Consider the following 8,041-nt stretch of genomic DNA (forward strand, 5'->3'; position numbering starts at 1 on the left):
AGTCTAGCTGTCAATTCTTCCACTCTTTTTTCAAGATTTTTAGTTTCCTTGCGCTGGGTACGTAATTCCTCCTTTAGCTCTGAGTGGTTTGATGGACTGAAGCCTTCTTCTCTCATCTCATCAAAATCATTCTCTGACCAGCTTTGATCCGTTGCTGGCGATGAGCTGTTCTCCTTTGCAGGGGGAGAGGCGCTCTTATTTTTTGAATTTCCAGCTTTTCTGCGCTGCTTTTTCCCCATCTTTGTGGTTTTATCTGTCTCTGGTCTTTGATAATGGTGACGTACTGATGGGGTTTTGGTATAGGTGTCCTTCCTGTTTGATGGTTTTCCTTCTGACAGTCAGGACCCTCAGCTATAGGTCTGTTGGAGATTGCTTGAGGTCCACTCCAGACCCTGTTTGCCTGGCTATCAGCAGCAGAGGTTGCAGAAGATAAAATATTGCTGAACAGCGAGTGCACCTGTCTGATTCTTGCTTTGGAAGCTTCCTCTCAGGGGTGTACTCCACCCTGTGAGGTGTGGGGTCTCAGACTGCCCCTAGTGGGGTGATGTCTCCCAGTTAGGCTACTCAGTGGTCATGGACCCACTTGAACAGGCAGCCTGCCCCTTCTCAGATCTCAACCTCCGTGTTGGGAGATCCACTGCTCTCTTCAAAGCTGTCAGACAGAGTCATTCGCGTCTGCACAGGCTTCTGCTCCTTTACCTGAGCCCTGTCCCCAGAGGTGGAGTCTACAGAGACAGGCAGGTTTCCTTGAGCTGCTGTGAGCTCCACCCAGTTCGAGCTTCCCAGCGGCTTTATTTACCTACTTAAGCCTCAGCGATGGCGGGCGCCCCTCCCCCAGCCTTGCTGCTGCCTTGCAGTTAGATTGCCGCAGACTGCTGTGTTAGCAAGGAGGGAGGCTCCGTGGGTGTGGGACCCTCCCGGGCACGTGTGGGATATATTCTCCTGTGTGCCGGTGTTACAGCGCAGTATTGGGGTGAGAATTACCCGATTTTCCAGGTGTTGTGTGGCTCAGTTCCCCTGGCTAGGAAATGGTACTCCCTTCCCCCTCGCACTTCCCAGGTGAGGCGATGCCTCCCCGTGCTTCAGCTCTCGCTGGTCAGGCTGCAGCAGCTGACTCGCACGGATTGTCCGGCACTCCCGAGTGAGATGACCCCACTACCTCAGTTGAAAATGCAGAAATCACCAGTCTTCTGTGTCGCTCGTGCTGGGAGTTGGAGACTGGAGCTGCTCCTATTCGGCCATCTTGCTCCGCCCCTCCGAAACCATCATTCTTAGCAAACTATCACAAGAAGAGAAAACCAAGCACCGCATGCTCTCACTCATAGGTGGGAACTGAACAATGAGCTCACTTGGACTCGGGAAGGGGAACATCACACACTGGGGCCTATCATGGGGAGTGGGGAGGGGTGAGGGATTGCATTGGGGAGTTATACCTGATATAAATGATGAATTGATGGGTGCTGACGAGTTGATGGGTGCAGCACACCAACATGGCACAGGTATACATATGTAACAAACCTGCACGTTATGCATATGTACCCTAGAACTTAAAGTATAATAATAAAAAAAATATATATCCATTCTCAGATTACCCAAAAACAGTGTGACCAAACTGCTCCATGGAAAGTATCATGTAATTCTGTGAGATAAATTCACAAATCACAAAACAGTTTCTCATAAAGCTTCTGTCTACTTTTTATCTGTGGATATTTCCTTTGTCAACATAAGCTTCAATGTGCTCCAAAATATCACATTGCAGTTTCCCAGAAAACAGTGTTGGCAACCTGTTTATTGAAGAAGTCACTGTAACTCAGTGAGATGAATTCACACATCACAAAGCAGTTTCTCAGAAAGCTTATTTCTAGTTTTTGTCTGAGGATATTTCCTTTGTCACCATAGGCTTCAATGCACTCCCAAATACTCTACTGTGGATTCAACAAATGCAGTGTTCTCTAACTCCTCAATTAAAAGAATGGTGTAGCTCTGTGAGATGAATTCACAAATCACACACCAGTTTCTCAGAAAGTTTCTTTCTTGTTTATATCAGGGTATATTTTCTTTGTCATCACAATCTTCAATGAGCTCTGAAATATCCAATTACAGATTCCATGAAAACAGTTTTAGCAAACTGCTCAATGAAAACAACATTGTAACTCTCTGAGATGAATTCACAAATCATCAAGCACTTTCTCAGAAAGATTATTTCTAGTTTTTATGTGAGGATATTTACTTTTTCACCCTAGTACCCAATGTGCTCCAAATATCCCTTCACAGATTCCACTATAGCAGTATTGACAATCTTCTTCATGAAAAGAAGTGTGTTACTCTGTGAGATGAATTCACACATCACGAAGAAGTTTCTGAGAAAGCTTCTTTCTAGTTTTGATCTGAGGATATTTCCTTTGTTACCATAGGCTTCAAAGTGATCGGGAATATCCCTTTTCAGATTACCCAAAAACAGTGTTACCAAACTGATCCATGAATAGAATCCTGTAACTCTGTGAGATAAATTAACCAACCACAATGTGTTTTCTCAGAAAGAATTTTCTAGTTTTTATATGAGGATATATCCTTTGTCATCTTAACCTCCAATGCGCTCCCAAATATGTCATTGCAGATTCCAAGAAAACTGTGTTAGCAAACTCCTCACTGAAAAGGACAGTGTAACTCTGTGAGATGAATTCACATGTCACAAAGCAATTTGTCAGAAAGCTTCTTTCTAGTTTTTGTCTGAGGATATTTCCTTTTTCACCACAGGCCTCACTGCACTGGTGAATACCTCTTTGAAGATTCCAGAAAATAGTGTTAGGAAACTGCTCCATGAAAAGAAAGGTGTAAATATGTGAGATGAATTCACACATCACAAAGCAGTTTCTCAGAAAATTTCTTTTTGGTTTTTGTCTGAGGATATTTCCTTTTTCACCATATTCTTCAGTGCACTCCCAAATATCCTATTGCAGATTCCATGAAAACAGTTTCAGCAAACTGCTGCAAGAAAAGAATCATGCTAGTCTGTGAGTTGAATACACACATCACAAAGCAGTTTCTCTGAAAGCTTCTTTCTAGTTTTCATCTGAGGATATTTCCTTTTTCAAAATAGGCTTCAATGCAATCCAAAATATCCCTTTTCAAATTTCCGAAAAACAGCTTTACTAAACTGCTCCATGAAAGTAATTGTGTAACTCTGTGAGATGAATTCACCAATCTCAAAGCAGTTTCTCAGAAAGTTTCTTTGTAGTGTTTCTTTGAGGGTATTTACTTCTTCACCATAGGCCTCAATATGATCTCAAATGTACCTTTGCAAATTAGATGAAAACAGTGTTAGCACACTGCTCCATGAAAAGAAAGATGTAAATCTGTGACATGAATTCACACATCACAAAGCAGTTTCTCAGAAATCTTCTATCTAGTTTTTATCTGAAGATGATTCCTTTTTCACCATATTCCTCACTGTGCTCCCGATTATCCCATTGCACATTCCACGAAAAAAGTGGTAGGAAACTTCTCAATGAAAGAAAGTTGTAAATCTGTGAGCTGAAATCATACATCACAAAGCAGTTTCACAGAAGGTTTCCTTTTGGTTTTCATCTGGGGATATTTCCTTTGTCACCATAAGTTTCAATGCTATCCAAAATATCCTATTGCAGATTCCATGAAAACAGTGTTAGCAAACTATTCAATTAAAAGAACACTGTAACTCTGTGAGACAAGTTCACACATCAGAGGCAGTTTCTCAGAAAGTTATTTTTGGTTTTTATCTGAGGATAATTCCATTGTCACATTATGCTTCAATATGATCCAAAATATCCCTTCTAGGATTCCCTAAAAACAGTGCTAGCAAACTTCTCCATGAAAATAATCGTGTAAGTCTGTAAGATGAATTCACAATTCATAAAACATTTTCTCAGAAAGCTTCTTTCTCGTTTTTTACTGAGTTTATTTAGTTTTTCACCATAGGCCTAAATGTGTTCCCAAATATGCCTTTGCATATTCCACAAAAACAGTGGTAGCGAACTGATCCATGAAAAGAAATGTGGAACTCTATGAGATGAATTCACACTTCACAAAGAACTTTCTCAGAAGGCTTCTGTCTAGTTTTTATCTAAGGATATTCCTTTTGTCACCATAAGCTTCAATGTGATCCAAAATATCCCTTCTCAGATTCCCCAAAAACAGTGCTAACAAACTGCCCGATGAAAAGAATCGTGTAACCCTGTGGGATGAAGTCACAAATGAGAAAGCAGTTTCTCAGTAAGCTTCTTTCTGGTTTTTGACTTAGGATATTTCATTTGTCACCATAAACTTCAATGTGCTCTGAAATATCAAAAAGCAGATTCCAAGAAAACAATGTTACCAAACTGCTCAATGAAAAGAACAGTGTAACTCTGTGAGTGGAATTCACACACCACAATGTAGTTTCTCACAAGGCTTCTTTTTGGTTTTCATCTAAGGATAGGCTTCAATGCACTCCAAAATATCCTATTGTAGATTTCATGAAAACAGTGTTATCAAACTGCTCAGTGCAAAGAAAGGTGTAACTCTGTGAGATGAATTCACACATCACAAAGCAGTTTCTCAGAAGCTTCTTTCTAGTTTTTATCTGAGGATTTTTCTCTTTTCACTATGGCCTCACTGTGCTCCCTAACATACCTTTGCAGATTCCACAAACACATTGTTAGCAAACTGCTCCATGAAAAGAAAGGCATAACTCTGTGAGATGAATAAACATATCACAAAGAACTTTCCCAGAAAGCTTCTTTCTATTTTTTATCCTAGGAAATTTCCTTTGTCACCATATGCTTCAATGTGATCCGAAATATCCCTTCTCAAATTCCCCATAAACAGTGGTACCAAACTGATCAATGAAAAGAATCGTGTATCTCTGAGAGACAAATTTACAAATCACAAAGTAGTTTATCAGAAACCTTCTTTCTAGTTTTTATATGATGGTATTTCCATTGTCACCACAAGCTTCAAAGCACTCTGAAATATCCCATTGAAGTTTCCAACAAAACAGTGATAACAAACAGAACAATGAAAAGAACAGTGAAACACTGTGAGATTATTTCACACATCATAAAGCAGTTTCTTAGAAATCTTCTTTCTGGTTTTTGTCTGAATATATTTCCTTTTTCACCATAGGCCTCAATGCACTCCCAAGATCCCTTTGCAGATTCCAGGAAAACAGCGTTAGCAAACTGCTCCAATGCAGGAAGTGTGTAACTTTGTGACATGAAATCACACATCACAAAGAAGTTTCTCTGACATCTGCTTTCTAGTTTTTATCTGAGGATATTTCTGTTTTCATTATAGGCCTCTTTGTGCTCCCAAATGTCCCTTTGCAGATTCCATGATTGTGTTAGCAAACTGCTTCATGAAAATTGTGGTATAACCTCGTTAGCTGAACTCACCCATCACAAAGCTGTTTCTCAGAGAGCTTGTTTCTAGTTTTTATTTGAGGATATTTCCCTTTTCAATATTCCTCAATGCGTTCTGGAATATCGCATCACAGATTCCATGAAAAGAAGCGTAAGCAAACTTCTCAATGAAAATACCAGTGTAACTCTGTGAGATGAATTCACCCACCAAGAAGAAGTTTCTCAGAAAGCTTCTTTTTAGTTTTCATCTGAGCATATTTCCTTTTTCACTAGAGGCCTCAATGTGCTCCAAAATATCCTTTTGCAAATTCCACAAAAACAGTGTTAGCAAACTGCTCCATGAAAAGAAAAGTATAACCCTGTGAGATGAATTAACACATGACAAAGAACTTTCTCAGAAAGCTTCTTTCTAGTTTCTATCTGAGGATATTTCCCTTGTCACCATAGGCTTTATTGCGATCCAAAATATCCCTTTTCAGATTCCCCAAAAAAAGTCCTACCAAACTGATTCATGAAAAGGATCATGTAACTCTGTGTGGTGAGTTAACACATTACAAAGCGGTTTCTGAGAAAGCTTCTTTCTAGTTTTTATATGAGGATATTTCCTTTGTCACCATAAGCTTCAGTGCGCTCAGAAATATCTTTTTGCAGACTCCAAAAGAGAGGGTTAGCAAACTGCTCAATGAAAACAATAGTGTGACTCTTTACAGTAGGCATTGATGTGTTCCAAAATATCCTATTGCAGATCCCCTGAAAACATTGTTAGAAAACTGAGCAGCATAAAGAATGGTGCACATTTGTGAGATGAATTCACACATCAGAAAGCAGTTTCTGAGAAAGCTTCTTTCTAGATTTTATCTGAGGGTATTTCCTTTTTCACTATAGGCGTCAATACGTTCCCAAATATCCCTTTGCAGATTCTGTGAAACCAGTGTTACCAAACTACTCCACTAAAAGAATCGTGTAACTCTGTGACATGAATTAACACATCACAAACCAGTTTCGAGGAATGCTTCTTTCTAGTTTTTACATGAGGATATTTCTTTTTCCACTATTGTCTTCAATGAACTTCCAGATATCCCTTCTCGAATACCACAAAAACAGTAATGCCAAAGTCCTCCCTTAACAGAAACGTTTAGCTCTATGAGTTGAATGCAAACATCACGAAGTAGTTTCTCTGAAATCTTCTCTCCAGTTTTTACCTGAAGAATTTTCTTTGTTCACCTTAGGCCTCTATGCACTACCAAACATCCCTCTGCTGATTCCACAAAAAGAGTGCTAACAAAGTGCACCATGAAAAGAAAGATGTAACTCTGTGAGATAAATTGACTCATCACAAAGCAATTTCTCAGGATGCTTCTTTCTAGTTTTTATATGAGGATATTTACTTTTCCGCCATAGGCTTCAATGCACTCCTACTTATCCCTTCTCAGACACCACACAATCAGTGATGCCAAAGTGCTCCCTTGACAGAAACGTTCAGCTCTATGAGATGAATGCACACATCACAAAGGAGTTTCTCAGAAAGTTTCACTCCAGTTTTTACCTCAAAATATTTCCTCTTTTGCCCTTGGACTCTAGGCGCTCCTGAATATCCCTTTGCAGATTCCACAAAAATAGTGTTTCCAAATTGCTCAATGGAAACAAAATTGAAACTCTGTGAGATGAATTCACCCGTCACAAAGCAGTTCTTTAGATAGCTTCTTTTTAGTTTAAATCTGAGGATATTTCCTTTTTCACCATTTGCTTCAATGTGCTCCCAAATATCTCCTCTCAGATACATCAAAAACTGTGATGCCGAACTGCTCAATCAACAAAAAGGTTAAACTCCATGATATGAACACACACATCAGAAAACCATTTGTCGAAAAGCTTCTCTCCAGTTTTTGTCTGAGGTTATTTCCTTTTTCACCGTAGGCCTCTGTGAGCTGCAGAATATCCCTTTGAAGATTCCATACAGTGCTACCAAACTGCTCCCTGGAAAGAACTGTGTAACTCTGCGAGTTGAATTCACAAATCACAAAGCAGTTTGTCAGAAAGCTTCTTTCTAGTTTTTGTCTGAGGATATTTTCTTTGTCATCCTAAGCTTCAATGCACTCCAAAATATCCCACTGCAGATTCCAAGAAAACACTGTTAGCAAACTGATCAGTGAAGAGAACACTGTAACTCTGTGAGATGAAATCACACATCACAAAGCAATTTGTCAGAAAGCTCCTTTTTAGTTTTTATCTGAAGATATTTCCTTTGTCACCAGAGGCTTCAATACACTCCAAACTATCCTATTGAAGATTCCACAAAACGTTGTTAGCAAACTGCTAAATGAAAAGAATGGTGTAACTCTGTGAGTTGAATTCACACATCACAAAGCTGTTTCTCAGAAAGCTTCTTTCTAGTTTTTATCTGAGAATATTTCCTTTTTCACCGTAGGTCTCAATGCACCCCCAGATATCCCTTTACAGATTCCACGAAAACAATGTTAGCAACTGCTCCATGAAAAGAAAGGTATAAGTCTGTGAGATGAATTCACACATCACAAAGAACTTTCTCTGAAAACATCTTTCTAGTTTTTATATGAGGAGATTGGCTTTGTCACCATAGACTTCAATGTGATCCAAAATATTTCTTCTCAGATTCCCCAAAAACAGTGCTACCAAACTGATAC

This window comes from Piliocolobus tephrosceles, chromosome 19, assembly GCF_002776525.5.
Source record: "Piliocolobus tephrosceles isolate RC106 chromosome 19, ASM277652v3, whole genome shotgun sequence".
Classification (NCBI taxonomy): Eukaryota; Metazoa; Chordata; class Mammalia; order Primates; family Cercopithecidae; genus Piliocolobus; species Piliocolobus tephrosceles.